Source organism: Clytia hemisphaerica, unplaced genomic scaffold (assembly GCF_902728285.1).
Source record: "Clytia hemisphaerica strain Z4C2 unplaced genomic scaffold, Clytia hemisphaerica genome assembly, whole genome shotgun sequence".
NCBI lineage: Eukaryota > Metazoa > Cnidaria > Hydrozoa > Leptothecata > Clytiidae > Clytia > Clytia hemisphaerica.
Window position 1 is genome coordinate 475,059 of NW_027104039.1, and position 12,293 is coordinate 487,351.

General features: G+C 35.1%; 1 long non-coding RNA gene across 1 annotated transcript; it reads right to left on the reverse strand.

Annotated features, from left to right (window-relative positions):
• Nucleotides 1–10,439: 10,439 nt before the first annotated feature.
• LOC136811752 (uncharacterized) lies at nt 10,440–12,293 on the reverse strand. Its single transcript, XR_010847269.1, has 2 exons — nt 12,020–12,293; nt 10,440–11,304 (listed from the first exon to the last, which is right to left on the reverse strand). It is a non-coding gene; the product is annotated as an uncharacterized lncRNA (long non-coding RNA).

Genomic DNA, 12,293 nt, shown 5'->3' on the forward strand with positions numbered 1-12,293 from the left:
AAGTTTGCTCTAATTATTAGAGTTTTTAAGCGAAATTTTTTTTCACGATTGACCTTTTTTGTAAATCACAGCAGTATTCAAAAATATTTTTTGAACATGCTTTGTATAGCATACTTCGGACAACAGAAAAATGCTTTGTTTGATCTAGTTTTACAAGTAAACAATTATTTTTCAATCAGTAAAACTTTTATACTGAATATGAGAAAGATTCGAACAATCGAACGATATGAAAAATAGCTCACTGGGGCAGTGTTTACTCGAAATAGTCCAATCTTGTAGAGGAAATATACTCAATTTGAAAAAATCGCAAGTGCAGACAAAAATTGAAAAAATCAGAGCAAAAAACCGACCTTTTTGCTGCGCACTTTTTGATTAAGAATGTGTTATAGAACAAAATTGGTCAGAATGTCGAAAATTTGTTTTACCCTAAATTTCAAAAATCAGTTTTACTTTGAAATTTTGAGCTTCCAAAAGCATGGTCAGCCCTGGTGAATTTCTAAAGTGTTTTTTTTTTTCACCGGGTCACTGAGACTGGAGTGTTTTACAGTGGATTCTTGCACTCGCGTCGGAACCACAAAGACGTTAACCCTTAGATGGTTACATCTATTGTTGGTTTCTAACCATGCCCCCTCCCTTGCGAGTTAAAAGTGAGTTTATGTATTCGAGATAAATCAAGGGGGACGGTATAAAGCAAAGCTGACATAGGACCGAAATCACCGTCCACTTTGCTCGACGATGGTAAAAACACCAAGATACCGTCGTCTGTTTAGGTGAGCAAAGGCGATATAGAGCCGTACATCAACTATCAACTTTGTTTTGTATCGATTTCACTTATCGTCGCCCTCGATATCCTCCGATACATAAACTCGGTAAAATTTCATCGGCAGAAGAAAATTCAAAACATGAACCAAAATTTAATTTTATTTCGATTTCTCATAAACCTTGTTTTAGCAAATGAATGTCGTGCACTTTTTTTTTTATTTTGACCTAGAATCACGCACATCCGAAATCGAAAGCATTCAAACAATACTCAATACATACTATACAGCATATTCAAATTTCGTCTGAAGAACTTCTATATAAAAGCTTTAAAAAAGTAGGAAAATTCATAAAGTTCTACATCATAAATGCTACTTGAAAACCTACACAAAAAAGCAGAGCTCCATTGCATAAATTGGACGCGAAATTCAAAGGACTGAAGGTGTAACCAAGCTGGCACACGACGTTGTTTCAACGTTAATCTAACGTTATATGGACGCTGTGACTATTAGAAAAACGTTGAGTCGACGTTGTGCGCCAGGCTGGGAAATATAGTAGTATAAAGCACATGGTCCTGGTTCAAATAAAAACGTGAAAACTCGAAAACAAGACGAATGAAAAAATAAATTTGATTTTTGACTCTGCGTAATAAGTCACCAATTTTCGATAATACATATTGCTACAAACAGACAATAACAAACAATCACAATAAGACAGACAGGATAAGTTTGGTATTAAATTCAGTCACACAAATGAATGAAAAAATGAAAATAGCCATTGAGTCAATAATTTGGATTCAGTTTTAACAAGGACAGGATCTTGCGTTATAAACATCCAATGTAAGCTTTAAAGTCTATGAAACAGGTAGTCTTATTGTTTAAATAATTGCCTTCTAATCTGTGGTGATACTTTAAGCCTATCGCTGACAGGAAATGACAAATATGACTAGAATTAGTATACATTGTTTTTATAAGAACATCCAAATTTTTTGAAGCCTTCGGATGTTCTTAAGATTTAAGCCTAAATGTTCTTAACATGTTCTTATTTTCGCAATTTTGTGAATATTTTTGTGCGTTTTTCTGAGAAAAATGTTCTTAACTTGTTCTTAACATTTTGGCCATCGAAGTCTTATGTTCTTATATAGTTTGTTCTTATGAAAAAAACGTGTACTGATTTGTTGATTAGGAAATAAATCTGGGATCAGAACAGATAAATGAGTGAAAGAGTATTTCAAATCATAAAGTAGAGTATACAATACACTAACGATGAATCAGAATGCTAGAAACAATGCACTATTGCATCAAATATTGCGGTATTTCTATTGATTTAAAGATTTGGCATGTTGCCAAAGAACACCCCTGTGTCAAAAATTTGGTCCCCGGTGGGAAATTACCCTGGAATTTCAGCCCCACTGGGAAATTGACTTTGATTTCATCCCCACTCTAAAGTCAATGTGCAAAAATTGCACTCCAAAACCATCCCCACTGGATTTTTTAACTTTAGAGCAATAAAATTTCTATCCCCATTGAGATTTCAGTAGGGATTTTTATCCCACTGAAGAAAAAGGTTCCACCGGGGATGCGAGACAGGGGTGTAAAAGATGTCGAAAACCTCTCCCTTACACAAAAGAGGTATATCCCCGAGAGTTTCTGTGACCCTAGCGGCAATGTCTTCCAGTGTGATTTACCATCAAACAGTTAAAAACAGTTAAAAATTGCAAAAGTGCACCACTTTTCAGTTGGTTACTAGGGCAATTCAGAATATTTTTTTCTAGAACCCCCGCTGAACTTTCAAGGGAACTCCGGTCACCAACTCAAATTTTGCAAAGACCTTGCATCTTAGTGGTTTTTCGAACCTCACCTCACTCCAGCCTCGACATACCACAGGAACACCAATCCAGTGAAAACTTGAAAGAAAAAATTCTGACCATTAGCTTTAAGTTTGCGAATAAAATATCAGAAAGCCACGGAAAAACAACCTATTTAAAAGGCTTCAACCATACCACGCAGATTGGAGTTGCTATCCGGTTACCAGTTGAAAAAAGATCAACAAGCTAAATCATGAATGAAGTGACGTCATCAGAATGAAGAAGGAGGAAGAATAAGTATTCATTGAATGAAAGTCAAATTTGAAGATTTAAACATCTAAAAACTATACAGATTATAGAAATTTTCTCTAAATTTATTGTGATTTCTAGGACCAAAACTATGGTTCTAGCAAATGCCAAGGAGGAAAGGAGTACTACACAATACTGGGATCTATCACTGTTCTTTAATTTGCTTCAATAGATCAGAGACTTGATTTTTCAAAGAATGTTGAAACATTGATTGGAAATTAAAAGCCAAATTAGACTTACAGAGTCGTCGTTACATGAATGAGTAGACGATCCTATCGTCTACACAAAATCACTAAAAAAGAGAATAATTCAGGAGGCGGGATAAATTTGAAAACGGTGGTTAGCCCGAGGTGGAGAAGCAGTGGCGGAGGTGTTTATAACTTTACCGCCACTATCTTTTACCGTACACCACCGTGATGGCTGTAAATACATTTTATTTTTCCGCGTTTACTATACCTTTAACCGATGATAGCATACTCCTAATAAATGAGCGGAAAACATAAACAAAGTAACATCGCACCATACAAAACCTTTGGACGTATTATGAAATTAAAATTAAAAATATTTATCAAATAACTCGTCATTTTAATGCTAAACTTAAAAAACATCGGAAAGTTATGGTTGGGAGTGTAGGCAGTTGATTTGAATGATAGATTTACACGTTTTTTTATTTTAAATTAAGCATAAGCTAATTTTGAGCTAACTTTATACTGTAAGCTTAAATTTATTTTGTTCTGCAGACAGCTACAAAGTGACTCTCAAAATATCCACAAAACAATAAAACAAACAGGTTTGAACGTTCTGGCAGATGAACCTGTTATGAGAAATCCTATAAAGCAATATCTTGGCCTCATAAGTATCACTTTTATGAATGAAAAACTACCAAGCTAATTGTATAAGACTTCCCAGCCTTTTAACGGGTTGGTTATTCCATTAAATTCCCATACAGGGGGGGGGGATAGACGGACCTATTTAAAAAAAGAAAAGAAAGATTCTTAGAAATGTGTGGATACCTCCTGGAAAATAGAAAAAATTGTAAAAGAACCCTTGGAAAAATTCTTTTCATACCTTGAAAGTAAGGGTGGACGAACAAAAATAGTTTACCTGGAGATTTTAGATAACTTTTTACCCCTTGAAAAATAAAAAAATACTCCTTTATACCCCCTGGAAAATCTTGTCCGATTAGCACCTGAAAATGTTCGTACACACTCCCTTTATGGATATAAAATGGAATGGCAATGGCAAAAATACAATGGGAAAAGCCTTCCTATTTTGATAAGTAAAGTTCTACAGTCGACACTCTCTAATTCGACTCTACTTTTCGTTACACTCTATTATTTGATAATACTTAAAGCTCTCATAAACGACACTCATTCGATACGCTCACTTATTTCATGAATATGAAGAAATAGAGAGCGTCAACTGTTTCTTTGGAATTGTAATTTTCAACTTCGGTCTAATGCCAAAAATTCCCCTTGATGACATTGCAGACATAGAACAATCTGTTGAAAGTTGAGATTAGAAAATTATTTGCTCACCTATGAACCGACGCATCCGAAATGAAGCCATTTTGTTTTTGTTTCGTTCTCCAGTTTTACTCCGAAAGCTCTTCAGAAACGTCTTCCAAGCTGTCATAAATATAAGGTCTTCTCACTCCACAGCCTAAACAAACCTTTAAGATAAGTCTTAGAGGGGATTTTAAAACTTCTCCCTTTCTCTCAATTTCAAACATTATCTCTCAACAGAGCAACTATGTGACTAGAAAGAGCCGAATCTTATCTCCAGATTTTGTTGTATTTGTGTAACTTGAAGTGAAAGAAAACCCTCAACTTTTATACAATGAAGTAGTGGTTAGTATCTCTTACCAGAGTTTGGTTAACGAGCATAATAAGAGTTCTCTCTTTTTTTTCTCAATCAATGATGTAAAAAAACCTTTAACCCTTTGAGTGCCAGGGTCCTTTTTTCTAAGTTTTTTTTTAAAAATTGCTAGTTCAAACTTTAAGGGCTTATATCTTCTGATCTAGAATGAATTAGAAGCTCGTATATAGCTCGTTGGATAGCTTAGAGTCTCATCTTTCTTTTGGGCGCCTTCGGCGCCGCCCGATTTAGGAAGGGCGTGGTGGGCGGCGGCCAAGGGGGGGGGGGTAGGTTAGGGAATTAAAGCAGTCAGGCCCGCTGCGCGGACCTGACTGAACTGATGGAAAGGTGCCCAGTGGTAAAACTTCAAATCGACTCACTAGAAGACAGAATAAAGTAAAACAGGGCCAAATTTGGAGGTTCTTGGATCACTCGTTGACCAAAAATAGTCAAAAAACGGTCAGAATCTCAAAAAAGTGAATTTTTGTCAATTTTTTGCATTTTTTTGACTTTTTCGCTTAAAATCTCGCTGGAAAGACTCACTTTTGAAATTTTTTTTGCTTGACCATAAAGGACAATCTAATTCCTACGAGTTCGACCAAAAATAACGATTTCTAAATCAAACTGGGCATTACAGGAGGGCTTCGCCCTCCTATATAGCCCATGTCGTATATATACGACATCGGCACTTAAAGGGTTAAAAAGTAGAGGAAAAAAAATTAAAAAGCCTTGAGGTCTTGTTTAATTAGTTGGCGTGGGCAACCTCTAGGCGCCTTTCTCTTTGCTGCAGACCGAATAATCAATGTTTATGTGGTTTAGAGGCTAATGTTTATGATGAAATAGAATGGTAATAAGTCTATAATTGTTGATGTCATTGATTTAACCTTTCCCAGGCAAGAAAAATTGAATTCCACTTATTTCTCGTCCAGAACGCGCCTAGAACGCGCTGCAATTATGACGACGGACTGTATCTAGTGGTTCCTTTGTTTTTAACATCTGCATTTTTTGAAATCTAGCGATAGATTTTACTTTCACTCTGTCCTTTGTGAAAAAACCACGCGCGGGCGTTCTGGATGGGAAATAAGTGGCTTCACTTCCCATCCAGGAGTCTTAAGTCTAGCCCTTCGGGCTTGGAAGTCAAGTGTTTATGTGTACTTGTCAGGTATTGTGTAGCCAAGATATTAATCAATTTTATTAGTACATCAAGGTCGTTATTACATCTCTGAGCAAACCCTGATTACTCCGGAAACATTACATCAAATATAATCGTTTTGAAACTCGAATCAAGTCCCTTAGTTGGGCCCCCAGCGGTTTGTGTGAATGCGTGAATGGGCTTTTTCACTTGCGTGAATGTGTGAAAATTTAAAAAAAAATTGCGTTAATGCGCGAATTGGAAAGCTTTGCGTGAACAAAAATTGCGTGAGTTTGGGGAAAAAAATTGCGCGATTGCGTGAATTGAAGGTCCACTGGAGGGCCTCTTAGTTCCCTATTTCATGATTCTGAAAGCACTCACGAAAGGTTGTACCAACTTCCATCAGTAAAACAAAAAAATGGTGCAAATGGCACTGGGTACGAGATTTAGTTGTTTTCCTCTCGTTTTCTTCTTCAACGCGACACGGAGCTTTGATTTGTCTGTCTTTCTCAAAAGAAGGTGGACACTTAACCCTTTTTCAGAAGTTTCCTAACACAATTTATGCTATACACCGTTGTAAAGATATTTCCAAGAAGAATAATCTGATAGGTTAAATATTTTTTGAAACTTAAAAAATGCACTGGGAACCCTTCTCACTTAAAAAATTGTCCTAAATATCGTACCTGGTGGGAAATTATCCTCCAATTTTAGTCCCCACTGATAATAATCAAATAAACCTTCAAAGGGCTGTATCTTCATATCCAACGGGATGTAAGAGATTTAGCGAGCAAAAACATAAAGAAAATTGCTTTATTGCTTTATATATTAAAAATGATGAAAAATCTGCGACTTACCTTCGAAGGTATGGTCATGATTGTCAGATTAACATATTGTGCCCGGGGGTACTTATAGGTTTGCAAGGTGACAGGTATGTCCAAGCCAAAAATCGAAAATCGAAAATTGACCCTTAGAGAGAGGAGAAATTGGCGCTTTTGGGACCCTTAGAGAGACTTTTCTCAAAATTGTTGTCAATTTTCACTCGATTTTTATCCAAATTTTGGAAAAACACGACCATTTCAATTTTCGTGAATTTTGGACCCTTACAGAGACTCAATTTGCTTTTTAATGGTTTTTGTACCCTTTCGAAAGACTTTTGAGGCTGTGAAAAGGGGAACTTTATGGCTTGCACATACACAGCACCCATTTCGCCTAAATACCTCCCCCCTCCCGGGAATAGAATGTTAAAGAATCTATAGTGGCTGATGTGTACTTGTCAGATCAATATATTGTGTAGTCAAGATATTAATCAATTTTATTAGTACATCAAGGTCGTTATTACATCTAATCTCCGAGCAGAACCAGATTACTCCGAAAACATTACATTAAATATAATCGTTTTCAAACTCGAACCAAGTCCTTTAGTTCACTATTTCATGATTCTGAAAGCAACCACCAAAGGTTGTACCAACTTCCATCAGTAAAACAAAACATGGTGCAAATGGCACTGGGTACGAGATTTAGAAGAATAATCTGATAGGTTAAAAGTTTTCTGTATTATATCCATGGTTATATCCAACCGGATGTCAATGATTTAGTAAGCAAAAACATAAAAAAATTGGTCTAATGGATATTAAAAATGACTTGTGACTTACCTAGAAGAAGATATGGGCATGACGAACCATGGTGCTCGAATATGGATTCAAATTCTTCATTCTTGTTATACTGTTGTCATAAAGTCGTCCAAATCGAATCGAACAAAATTAATCAAACTTGCTAAAAAAAACAACATTCCTAGATGCAGATTTAACCATAAAATGACAAAAATAAATTTATAAACGAACCTAAATTCAAGTCCCAATAGAGGCGTGAAAATGATTATCATGAGAATTTTAAATTTCAAAAAAGAAAGGATGGGAATCATGCATTAGTGTTTCCAGTGATCTATGTATAGCCATTGATTTCAAAGCCCCGAAGGGGCTAGGTCCAAAACACTTGGATGGGAATACAAAGAAAAAGTGTTAGATTCAATCCGTCATTTTAAATGAAGCGCAAATCTTAAGGTTTCACTTTTCTTGCTTGAAAAGGGTGAAGATTCATCTCTAGCTTTTTCGGGGCTTTAAGCTGTCATCCTTAGAAGAAATCCATTCTCAAGCTAGTGATGAGTCTTGCTTGTTTGCTTAAAATATATTAGGATTGCTAGATTCAATCTATTAGCGGCTCAAAATTGGCTTTACATTTTTGTCTGAAGAGACTGAAGAAAGTATGAACCGCTGATTTAGACCTCAAGACCTCTAGACTTTCAGTTTAGTTGCATGTTTGTGTAAAATTTCATGGTAGTTATTGAAATATTGCAGTTTTTTCCATATTCGATTAACTTTATTAATTTATCATTACTAGCCAGTAACTCATCGCGACCAGTAATTATTCATCACGTGGAAAAAAGTGGAAACCGTTATTTCTTTGGGTTAAAAACAGAACAATAGATTAACGGATAAGGTTTGGCATAATGATGTCCTATTTTGCCTTTTCACTTTATAACATTCCTACGATTGGATTTTGGCTTCGTCTGAAATTCACCCTATGAAGACGGATCTTTCTATAATATCTTTGAGATGAGTCTTTTGTACGTTATTCAAACTTGCACGATTTAATTAGTTCGGCTCTCATCCGAGATTTTGGATGATTACCATAGTTACTTTTTGCTATAGTTGAATTGCACGCAAATTCAAAAGCTTCAAAATTTAAAAGGGCGTCAAGAAATCAAATGTTAGCTTCAAGCGTTCGAAAAAAAGCCACAAAGCTGGAATAGACGTTGTTGCATGGAAAAAAGTGTGGTTTACTTTCCGGGTTAAGAAAGCTGGATAAGAATAACGCAAGTTTGACGCGTAAATGATTTACGGAGGTTGAAAATTCTTTTAACCATAGTGACAACAGAAAATGAATGATGATCCGATACCAATTAAAATGGAAAGTAATCAACGGTTCTACAAAAATCCGTATTTAGCTTGAAAATTAGCTCAATTGTTGATATTGGACTTGCAAAATTAATTGAATACCTCAGCGGAAAATACATGAGTGGAAAGACGGTGGAGTGTACAAATGGATTGAATTGCATGGTAAATAAAACTGATTTATTACACTCCATAGCTTTGAATATTTTCTAAAATTATAGGAGATTTCCGCTTTAGTATAGGGCTAAATCAGTTCATGTCAATCACTCTTAAGAAAAGATTTTTTAAATATTAATTAAATAAAACCCTTATTGCTTGAACCCTTGAATCTCACACTGACTCGGTCTCGCTCCGCCGGATAATTCGGTAAATAATAGCATTATTTCGGTCAAATTGTTCAAAAAATTCCAGATTCCAAGAGTCTCCCTAAGTTTTTTTCCAAATTTTCTCAACACAATTCATTCACTTTTCAACAGTTTCACGCCTGGCAGTGCTTATTAAAATTTTTCTATCAAATTGATGACAAAATAATCCTTCAAATTTGAAAATAAAACTTTCGACCTTGAAGGAAAAATTTAGTAGAGCTTATTATTCTCAACACTTCATTGAAGAGTGTAGTATATTGTATCAAATAATAGGAGACACCCCCAGCGGTTTTCGTGATGGTGTCACAGGGTCGGATACAGGAGGTAGGCTATCTTATTCATGGAGAGTGATTAGTTTCCATATAAGGTAATACGATAATAAAGTGCACTCTCCTCCATTGGTTATAGCCTCCCCCTGTATCCGAGCCTGCACGGTGTGACTAGCGTTTTTTCAAGTTCGTGATTTCGTCATTAAAGATTTAAAAGTGTGTGATTGCGTGATCGGAAGACCAATGTGATTGTGATAGAAAGGAAATTTGAATTGCGTGTTTTAAAAGGTGACTGGGGGGGGCTCTATTAACGATTTTACCAAACAAGTAGGTTAAATACAGAGATTTCTTCCGTAAAGAAAAGATTGTGTCACCTAAATCACTTATTTGAAAATAGATTAGTATAGCGCACTTATAACTAATTTCGGCAAATTTTTTCTGCAGAGAAAAACTCCTGGTTTTGCGAACTTTAATATTCTTAACAGAAAATATTAGTTCATTAGATCTCATGAGTATTCTGCAAAAAACGCAAAATAACATTTTCTTTTGGCGATATTTTTTCATCCCTGTATTCATTAGCTATCGGCGCCGAAATATTTGGCACAAAAGGAGAATTCCCTCAAAATCTTAAAACCATAAGTAATTTTTAAATGCTTTGAAGTACGGTTTTAAAGTAGGAGGCTGAGAATATAGCCTGGAAGCCACTTAACCGCTCTCAAATCGAAAAATCTAATAAAACAAAGTGGAAGTACTGAAACTGAAATTCTCGCCCGATCTTTAAATTCTGAAAAACGTCTCAAAATATTTCAACCATGATTCGATTGTAGCTAGGGAAGGTGTTGTATAATGCAAAATTGACAAATTTTCTAAATTTATAATTAAATTTTACGGATAAGAAGCAATATTGCATACGTAATTAACCGAACCACTACCCTAATTTTTTCATTTTCTTCAAAACTTTTATGAGGAAGCTGATAAATGACGAATACCTTGAATTGTTGTTATTGATAAATAAATATTTGAGAGATATTACACTGATTATGTTTTACATTACATATAATGATATTATTATTTACAAAATTGATATTTAACCCAATTGATGCTTTTTTGTCTGTAATGCCCAGCAAAAAGATAATTTTATCAAGATTTATCAGGGAAAAGATTGATCCAACTCGAAGGGATTTATTATCACTATAGAAAAGACAATAGACCTTTTCATAAATTACGTCATTAACATCACTTGCCTCGTTTTGAGATTATTACTATGGTGACAAATATATTCTAAATGACTCAAAAGCTAAACAACCCAACGCCTTTTCTTAGTATTTTGGAATTTTTTCATTTCGGTGTCGTCGTTTATGTTAAGAGCTTGAAATCACAAGAAAGTTGGCTACATATTTTTCTAACAACCGTTAGAAAATTCGTCAGCAAAAACTGACAAAATTATCGCTGGGAAATGAAGTTGTTTCAAGAAAATCCTTTCAGCCGACTAACGTTTTACCGATATGTTTAAGCTGTGAAAACCGCAAAACATCCTTGATTATTTTCAATTAGTTCCCAGTGGGTTAATCGAATCTTCATCAGTAATGCATTTCGAGCTAACACATTTACCACTGCAACATTCATTACTTGTCTCGCAACTTTCGTATTCATCTGGATAACAATAGCATTGCTTGGCGGGCGGGTTTATGGCGGTGTTTGTACGGCACATACCCGAACAACAATCCGAATCGATATTGCATTTTTGGTCATGATCAGTATTCCCGTTGCAACATACTGAATGGAAGAAAAAGTATTTGCACTTTCGGTCGTTGCAGCAATTGTCACGACATTCATCACCAATATTTGTACACGTCTGAAAAGATTATGAAATAATGTTTTGATTATAATATACTGAAGGGAGGTTTTTATATAAAATAACCCGGTAGCTTTAGTTTCTTTCCATTGTTTCTAACCTGAACTTGCGCTGAGGAATTTTTTTTGCTCACTTTTTAATCATGTGATTAAATCTTAAATCAAGCCTTAGTAGAGGAGTACTTGGTAACGTGATCAAAAACTGAGCAAATCAATTTTTATCTTTTGGTATTAAGAAAGGAAAAATCTAACAAAAAGCTTCCCGACCAGGATTTTTATACGAGCTACGTTCTCAGGGATAAAAAGATACAAGAAAGAGTAGAGTTAATTAGTATTCCGTTATCGTTAATCTATGTAACGGCTATAGAAAACAACTCTCCTCCCCCGTAGTGTTGCTTTTCTATCTTTCTACCATCAGTTAAAGGTGTAACAGCCATTATTATAAACCAACGTACGTTGCAGCTTGCAGCTCATTCACATACATAAGAAAGAAATCCTGTGGTTTGTCAATTTTCGAAATTAAAGACTGCGTGGTCAAAATGTTAAATACTATATTGGTTTCGGATCGAATGAATATTAGCGACACACTCTAGGTCATTAGGTCACATTAATAGAAGATTTCTCAGAAGTATGCTGTTCAGATTACTCAATATTATAAAAATGAAAATATCAATAAGATATTTACTAGCGATTCAAATAATTTTTCAATTTCTTACCGGCTGAGATGTGACTTTACTGCTGACCAGATATAAAGTTACACAAATATGGATTAAAATTAAAGTTTTCTGCATCTTTTTCTGTATAAAGAAATTCCAGATTCTATTGTCCCAAAAAAATTATACGGGAACGGTTAAAATTCTTCCAATTTCAGTGTCAATTTCCAATCAAAGTCCTTGACGAATTCTTCCTTGTAATTCAAACAAATTTGAAAATCTTCACGGCGCTGCTAACTGCTCGTTAATTTGAACAAAACTCAATTGATTTTTACTA